This window comes from Candoia aspera, chromosome 2 (genome assembly GCF_035149785.1).
Source record: "Candoia aspera isolate rCanAsp1 chromosome 2, rCanAsp1.hap2, whole genome shotgun sequence".
Lineage (NCBI taxonomy): Eukaryota > Metazoa > Chordata > Lepidosauria > Squamata > Boidae > Candoia > Candoia aspera.
Window position 1 is genome coordinate 149,161,915 of NC_086154.1, and position 9,624 is coordinate 149,171,538.

The following is a 9,624-nucleotide window of genomic DNA, read 5'->3' on the forward strand; positions in this document are numbered from 1 at the left end:
TGCTGCTTTAATCCTAGGCTTTTTTGAATTGTAATAGTAACTTTCATGTGTTGTATTAGAGAATTAAATAATTCCTTATTTCTATTTTTGTGACCACCTGGAATTTTCATAATTTGGTGGTATCTTAACATTGGAAAATAAAATAAATCAGTAATGGATGCCACTTGCCCTGCCTTGTCCTTTAAAACAGAAGTCATCTACATTTACCATTTAAGCTGCTCCTGTCCTGTGCTTCTGCCAGCTTGACTGTAAGTCAGTTTAAAAGAATTGTGTCTGGGCTGAGATACTTTGTCAATAGCTTGCAAGGTATTCTGTCTGGTTGGACTATTTTTTTCCCACTGAGCTTCCTACTTCTCCCTGTGCTTTTTTTTTTTGTTAGTCCAGTTCGACCAATTTTTCCAGTCGTGAGGTGGAAAAGTTTCACCCACAACTCAAGGAAAGAAAAATAGTTATTAAATAGTAATTTTTAAAAAGTTTCTGCCAGCTTTTTAACTAGTAACCTTCTATTTGCAAGGCAAGAGTTATGGCTATTGTACTACAGGTAGTCCTCATTTAAAGACTGCCTTGTTTAGTGACTGTTACCAGTTACGACGGTGATGAAAAAGTAACTTTGCAACCAATCCTCACATTTACAACCTTTGGAGGTCTGTAAAGCAAAAGAAAGCTGAAGTAAGATCATAAGCACAGTCGTGGTTTTACTTAGCAACTTCTTTGCTTAACGACCAAGTTGCCAGTCCCAATTGTGGTCGCTAAACGAGGACGACCTGTATTACAGCAAGAGACAGTTTGATATAGCGGTTAAGGCACTGGAATAGAAACCAGGAGACTGGGAGTTCTAGTCCTGCCTTAGGCAGGAAGCCAGCTGGGTGACGTTGGGCCAGTTGCTCTCTCTCAGCCCTGGGAAGAAGGCAATAGCAAACCACCTCCCAAAAACATTGCCAAGAAAACTGCAGGGACTTGCTCAGGTAGTCACCAAGAATCAACATTGACTTGAAGGCAAAAAAAGCAAACAAACCCCTATTACAGCACTTATGATATTGGTAGCTTTAAAGGGTATTACAGACTATAGCAAACATTGACTCAATGGAAGGGGTGTTCTGGCCTCTGTGAAGGATTTAATGAATTGCTGGGTTTACCCTGCAACAAGCAAGTGTGTTGTGCCATCTAAAATGGACAAGAGCGCTTAGGGCGACATAACTCGGAAAAGTGTACATCTGAAATGGAGCAGAAAAACATGCCTTGAGGTAGTGTTAATAGTAGATGGGGGATTAACAGAGAGTGACATTATCGGTTTCTGCCATCCAGAAATAGTTGCCTGCCTGATCTGGTGACTGGGGGACCAGTCAGTATGGATAAGCTCTTACTCTGAACTTGCAACCTCTGTCTGGTAGTTAATGTTACACCAGTTCTGCAAGAAAGGCCAGTGTATGTGTGAATCAGGACCATGTATGCACTGTAATGGAATGAAGGGAGATAAAGTGATTTATGGCACCCTTGAAGATGGCCAGCTGGATGTGGCAGCTGAATCAAGAGCTATTATAGCTCCAGGCTCTACCCTAACACTTTGTATCACAAAGATGAGGCAAATTAAAACATATACAACCATTAGCATGATAGGATTCAGAATTCATAATGTCCCTTTCTGGTCAAGCTTGTGTCAGCTACTAGCAAAAAATAAAACTACAGGTTTTTAAATCTTGTGGCTGGGGCTAGTCAAATCTCCTTTTTCATAAAGCAGGTCTCGTTCTGACTGCATACTGTAGAGCAAGGAGTGAGTTAAACCTTTGTTTTATCTCATCTATTTCATTTTCCTTTAAAATAACCCCTTGCTGAGTATATTTGCTCCTTTTTTAAAAAAATACTTTAAAAATGGGGAGGAGCAAATAGCAGCTTAAGGAGCTTAAACATTGAGCTCATCGCCAAAAACATTTGATTCATGTGCAGAGCTTGAGAAATGCTGTATTCCTCTGGAACATTGCTTTGTGTTTGTTGTGGAAGCATCCCCCTCTCCCTCTGAGATGTGAGTGATATCTGAATGGATCTCCTGGCTTCTTAAAACTTGAAAACAATTGCTAGAAATTCCGATCCCCAGGGTCATGGAAAGAGGAGGGGCTTTTAGGACTTTTTACTGATGTCAGTTGCAACACATGCTTAACTAGGAAGCCATGTGAAAGCCTAAATAAATAAATAAATAAAGGCAACCATCATCAGAAACCTCCAGCTGATTGTGCTTGATTGACAGGACCTCCTTATACAACTTCTGCCTCTGGAAGTCAACTTCCATTGGGATCTGGCAAATATTAAAAAAAACCAGTTTTACGAAGGGAAGCTATACAAGAATGGGGAGGAGTCTGGCTAGGCAGGAAAGATAAATCCACTCACGTCTTCTTCAGTCTGGGTTCCTGATACTGGCCTGTTGTTGTTTATTTGTTTAGTCGCTTCCGACTCTTCGTGACTTCATGGACCAGCCCACACCAGAGCTTCCTGTCGGTTGTCAACACCCCCAGCTCCCCCAAGGACGAGTCCGTCACCTCTAGAATATCATCCATCCATCTTGCCCTTGGTCGGCCCCTCTTCCTTTTGCCCTCCACTCTCCCTAGCATCAGCATCTTCTCCAGGGTGTCCTGTCTTCTCATTATGTGGCCAAAGTATTTCATTTTTGCCTTTAATATCATTCCCTCAAGTGAGCAGTCTGGCTTTATTTCCTGGAGGATGGACTGGTTTGATCTTCTTGCAGTCCAAGGCACTCTCAGAATTTTCCTCCAACACCACAGTTCAAAAGCATCAATCTTCCTTCTCTCAGCCTTCCTTATGGTCCAGCTCTCGCAGCCATATGTCACTATGGGGAACATCATTGCTTTAACTATGCGGACCTTTGTTGTCAGTCTGATGTCTCTGCTCTTAACTATTTTATCGAGATTGGTCATTGCTCTTCTCCCAAGGATTAAGCGTCTTCTGATTTCCTGACTGCAGTCAGCACCTGCAGTAATCTTCACACCTAGAAATACAAAGTCTTTCACTGCTTCTACATTTTCTCCCTCTATGTGCCAGTTATCAATCAAGCTGGTTGCCATAATCTTGGTTTTTTTGAGGTTTAGCTGCAAGCCAGCTTTTGTACTTTCTTCTTTCACCTTCATCATAAGGCTCCTCAGTTCCTCTTCGCTTTCAGCCATCAAAGTGGTATCATCTGCATATCTGAGATTGTTAATGTTTCTTCCAGGAATTTTAACTCCAGCCTTGGATTCCTCAAGCCCAGCGTGTTGCATGATGTGTTCTGCGTACAAGTTGAATAAGTAGGGTGAGAGTATACAACCCTGCCGTTCTCCTTTCCCAATCTTAAACCAGTCCATTGTTCCGTGGTCTGTTCTTACTGTTGCTACTTGGTCGTTATACAGATTCTTCAGGAGGCAGACAAGATGACTTGGTATCCCCATACCACTAAGAACTTGCCACAATTTGTTATGGTCAAAGGCTTTAGAATAGTCAATAAAACAGAAATAGATGTTTTTCTGAAACTCCCTGGCTTTTTCCATTATCCAGCGGATATTGGCAATTTGGTCCCTAGTTCCTCTGCCTTTTCTAAACCCAGCTTGTACATCTGGCAATTCTCGCTCCATGAATTGCTGAAGTCTACCTTGCAGGATCTTGAGCATTACCTTACTGGCATGTGAAATGAGTGCCACTGCTCAATAGTTGGAACATTCTTTAGTGTTTCCCTTTTTTTGGTATGGGGATATAAGTTGATTTTTTCCAGTCTGATGGCCATTCTTGTGTTTTCCAAATTTGCTGGCATATAGCATGCATTACCTTGACAGCATCATCTCGCAAGATTTTGAACAGTTCAGCCGGGATGCCGTCGTCTCCTGCTGCCTTGTTATTAGCAATGCTTCTTAAGGCCCATTCAACCTCACTCTTCAGGATGTCTGGCTCTAGCTCACTGACCACACCGTCAAAGCTATCCCCAATATTGTTATCCCTCCTATACAGGTCTTCTGTATATTCTTGCCACCTTTTCTTGATCTCTTCTTCTTCTGTTAGGTCCTTGCCATCTTTGTTTTTGATCATACCCATTTTGGCCTGGAATTTACCTCCGATGTTTCTAATTTTCTGGAAGAGGTCTCTTGTTCTTCCTATTCTATTGTCTTCTTCCACTTCCACGCATTGCTTGTTTAAAAATAATTCCTTATCTCTTCTGGCTAACCTCTGGAATTTTGGATTTAATTGGGCATATCTCCCCCTATCACTGTCGCCTTTTGCTTTCCTTCTTTCTGGCCTAGCTAGTCAAAAATGCTAAAGCAGTGTTTCTCAACCTTGGCAACTTTAAGATGTGTGGACGTCAACTCCCAGAATTACCAGCCATGCTGGGAATTGAAATTCACACTTTTTAAAGTTGCCAAGATTGAAAAACACTGTGCTAAAGACACAAGAGAAAATATGTATACAAGTCCTTACTGGCATAGCCTTTCAAGGTGTATGAGCAATTGAATTCTCCAAAGCATTTTTGTGGTTCCTTTTTTGTTTGCTTGAGCATGAAGCCAACACAAATGATTCTGCTCCTTCAGGAATGAATATACATTGTGTGTGTGTGTGTGTGAACTATTGCAGATCTCAGCTCCCTTGCATGAACTTCAGCTTTTCTAGCACTTTGCTTGGGTTAGAAACTGAATAACTGACAAGAAAGCTTCTTAAGCAGTGTGGAGCCAGCCCTGCCACTAAGTAGGATACAGTTGCTTCACTACACCATTCATCAGTCAGTTGGCATATTTGGGGTGACACAAAGGCAGCAACTGCTTAGTCATTTAATTTGTTTTATTGTATTTTTATTGCCAGAGCTAGGGCGAGGCCCTCGTGGGTTTTTTGTGCCTTATATCCCAAAAGAAATTGGCTTGTTTGAGATATCATGGCTGTACTTGCTGTCAATCTTGACCCTAATATATTAACTGATCTGCGTTCTAGCTAACCATGAGTGGGAGAGTTTGGTCCAGTGAAGACCATCTGAAGGTGAAATCGTCATCATACCTCGACGATGTACTCACATAATGATAAAAAGCTAAAGTCTCAAGACTTTTTTTAAAAATAAATTTAAGACTTTTACAGTAAGCTTCTATATTGACAGAAATGTTGTGACCCCCTTTCCTCTCCTCTCCTCTCCTCTCCTCTCCTCCCTGTGCATGTTCAAACACCTAATCTTCATTGCCAGGACATCTTGGAAGCAGAATTTAAGTCTGGGCCACAAGGAGACCAGCCCTCAGTTTAATGGGTTGTTTGGGAGTGACAGGATATCCTTTAAATTAGAATGTCATCAAGCCAAATTTACAGAATTAAAGTAATTTATGTCATTTGCTTAATGAATGTAATCATTATGCAATTGAATTAAGTAATCATGCAATTTTTTTTAATCCTTCAATCATGTCCGATTCTGGACAAGTCCCTGCAGTTTTCTTGGCAACGTTTTTTTTTTCAGAAGTGGTTTGGCCTTGCCTCATTCCTAGGGCTGAGAGAGAGTGACTGTCCCAAGGTCCCCCAGCTGGCTTCATGCCTAAACAGGACTAGAACTCACAGTCTCCTGGTTTCTAGCCTGATGCCTTCACCATTACACCAGACTGGCTCTCCACAAATGGTGTAAGTTGATGTAAATGATGTAAGTTACATCAACTATGTGGATAGATTTTGAAAACAATGGACTTGTCCATTACAGTATTTCAGGAGTGAAGTCCAAGTGCAATCCATTGTATGGGGGTCTGTTGAACTGAGGTTTCACCATAGCTCACTGAGCTGCAGGAACAGCCTCCCTGTGTTCTGTATCTAGGTGGCTGAATCCCAGAACATCAGTTCTGGTACATCAGCCTTCATTAAACCCTAGACCTAGGGCAAACTCCTCAGTCTAAACCACCGGATGTTACTGTGAAGATATCAAGTAACCTTCCGCTTGCATTTTTCTGGGGGATGTCTTATGACTCAACTTTACAGCTCTACAATTCAATCTCCTTGGGATTGGTCCATGCAACTGGTTTGGTCCCACTAGGGATCACAGTCCTTCAGGAGCCTGGCTCCAGAGAGTCAGTAAGCCTCATCTGACCAATTCTGGGGTGAGGGGTTGGCGTAGGTCCCTGCTGAGGCTGAGACTCAAGGAAGGATTTCATTCCAGTTCTCTGGTATGGCTCATCTTCCTGCATGCTCTGTTTACCTGTCCTTTTCAAGCAGGTGACCAGAACAAGATAAAAGAGGAGCAACCTTGATTTTGATTGCCTTCCCCTGCTGTGCTGTACTGTGAACTGGGCCAGAGTAATGATGGCAACTAATGGGCAGTGAAGCCAATGGTGAGGATCCAAGTGTTCAGCAAAAATTTCCCACCATGTCTCCTCATTCTGCTTCTTTTTTACTTTTATTTGTGGGAGCCCCCTGACCACAATTCTTTCCAAAGTATTGCTTTATAAGCCATTGTGACTGACCTCTGTACTTTAAAGGTCTAATCCATAAGAACTGCCTTAAAGAAAAAAATTATGTTATTGTTAGATACTGTATGCATCCCTCTTTTTGGAACTCTTTTTTGTATAGAGTTCAAGCTGAGCTTCCTAGTACTCCTTCCCATCTTTTCCCACAGCAGCAACCCTGGGAAGTAGGACAGGCTGGGAGAGAACAACTGGCCCACAGTCACCCAGGTATCTTCTGTGGCTGAGGATGGCAGGAACAAGCTGTGGGTTACTGCTTCTCCTCTACTACCATTACCACCGCACCACACTGGCTCTAAAATATTTTCTGATCTAACTGAATCCTGTGTTTTCCTTGCCATATAGGATAAAGCAGTGTTCTTCAACCCTGGCAACTTGAAGACCTGTGGACTTCAACTCCCAGAATTCCCCAGCCAGCCATGCTGGCTGGGGAATTCTGGGAGTTGAAGTCCACAGGTCTTCAAATTGCCAAGGCTGAGGAACACTGGGATAAAGGATGCTTTTTTCTTCTTCCTTTTTTTTTTTAGAAAGGGGGAAATAAATCAAGCTTCACACTGTCATTGTCTAAAATAACTGTTTTGGAACTTGGTCATCTTATTCTTTTTGTCTTGAAGTACCCACTGCTTAAACTCAATTTCCTGGTGGATTGTTTATATGGCAAATTCCCAAACAAAGATAAACTTGTTTTGAGAATTTTATCAGTTTTTAGCATTAGCAACTAAGGAATTCCTTGTTAAGTTACACGCATAAGCCCTGATAGTGATTATATAGGGAAGTGGCTGAGATTCTCAAACCAATTAAACAATAGCATGTGGTTGTAAAACAGCTTGGATTTTAGCCCAGTACCAATTTTTGGATTAGGCAGGGATGTCATCTATTCTAGGCTCATCTGTTGTCTATAAATAAGCAGCATAAGAATGTGCCAGCACTACTACAGGCTAGGGAATTCTCCATCACTCAAAGACAGCAGATGCCAGGAAAACACCCTTAAAACAAGGATCATTTTCACAGGCATTTCAGGTGTTTGGATTAAACCTGGAGAGACCCAGATTCAAATCCTGACTCAGCTATGAAGCTCACTGTGTGACCATGGCCAGTTCCTCATTTTCAGCCTGACCTACCTCACAAGGTTGTGGGGTGATCAACAGGCAGTGATTAATTGGAATTGCCATTTCTGATAGCTTATTTGTGTCCGTTTATTTTTCTGTGTAAAGATTGGCCACTTTGCTGACATATGGTGATATTGATGACATTGGAAGGTGCTTAGATCTCACCTTTCAGAAGCACAAGGTGGATGAGTGCAGCAGTCCCTCCTCCAACTTTTCTTTATGCCAACAAGGTCAGTTGGGGTGACTGGCCTAAAGTGACCCTGTGAGCTTTCATGGCTGAAGATGGACTTGACTCAAGTGTCCTCATCCTAGTCCTATGCCCTAACCACTATATCATCCTGCTGTCTTAGCCCCAGATATGAGGGGTGCATGATTAGCCCAGTAATAATACCGACAGAGTTGGCATCTGGCCATGCCACAAATCTGGGGTCATTTGTATTTCTGGTGTGATCTGATAGTGGAAATCTCCATAAAGCAGTGGAGGGATGCTTGATCTCCTAGATCTATGACAGACTGCAAGGTGGGCTTCTTTGAGTAAAAGATTAACAGAAGCTAATGATACCAGAAAACAGCTGGCAGATAAGTCAGAAAGAAGTTACTACATTAGCCAGGAATTAAAGAAGCAATTGTTGGATTCCTCATTTACATCATTTGTACAGTGCAGTATGTGTATCATTGTAATAAATAAACAAACAGAAGCAAGGCTATCATACTGCATATGTCAACTAACTCATGGATGAAAGAATACCAGTGTCACAGCTAGCAACACTTTTGAGAATGGGAGCTATCAACTGGTGGTTTATCACTGATTGTACCTGTCAATTTCCTCTGACCCAATTTTCTAATCTCCCCCAGACATGGGTGTTTATATAGTCCCCACTCCGGATATTGTGCTACGCCTCTGACAAAGTACGCTGTAGTCCATGAACGTTTTTGACAAATATAGCCTTGCAGTGTTTGATTAACTGAATGTGCTAATGAGTCATATTGCAGAGCTTATATCACTGAAGGTATGCTTTTCCATAAAGTTGGTTCATACCTCCAGCAATTATAAAAAGTAAAGCAATTCAGGCTCCAGTCTTGTATCAACTTATTTCAATGGAAGCCCAGTTGCATAATAGTCATATTTAGAAGCTTCATGTAGGAAACAGGGCTCTTCTAATTACTTCCTCTGCTCCCTCCTACCTGTTAGGAGGTTTATATGAACTTTTTTCCTTTATTTTAATATAAGGGGCAGGAGTAACTGTACACCTGCATTGTGAACGTGTATGTAATAATTACACTTATAAAAAGTAATCAAAGAACCCAAAGGAAGGGTGTACAAAGAACACTGAAGAATACTGACTGAGGAAGAAAAAGGGTTGGGAAATAGAACCATTGCACATCACAAAAAGTGTGGAGATAAGTAGAACTAAAACCACTGAAATGTGGTTCTGGTGACACCAAATGGAACTTAGACTGGACAATAATTTTTGATGGTGCACATGCAGCCAATAAATCTACTAACCCCAGCACTACAGGTAGATGCTTCACCTTGGCCACCAGCAGACTCTTAACACAAGAGTATAATATGGTGGGATTACTTTTGTATAAAGACAAAGCAAAAATTAGGCTAACTCTGTATTAGCTGCAGTATGAACATAAAACAATCTAAATGCTGGAAAAAATTACAAAAGAGAAAATAGAAAAAAAATAAGCATCCAAATGAACTATACTCCAGAAAAATCCAAAGAACTAAATTGCCTGCAACAGTCCACGAAGGAAACATTAAGCTCTTACCAGAGGTTCTGGAAATGGAGGGTCTATTCTCTTATCTGAGGCTGGCCGTAGAACATAGTGTGAAGGAGGTTTTTTTTTTCCTTCAAAATATCTGAAAGAAACCTTGACCTGGATAGGCCAGATATCTTTTGCTAAGACTAGTTACTCTTGAGTAATTTTTCCATAGCATTTAAATTGCTATAGGAATGGACAACAATACTGAAGGATTGAGGGTTTCCCCCCCCCCCCAGCAAAGGATGAAGAAAGGTGTGTTTCTGGAATCTGGAAAATGTTGCTGGAAAAAG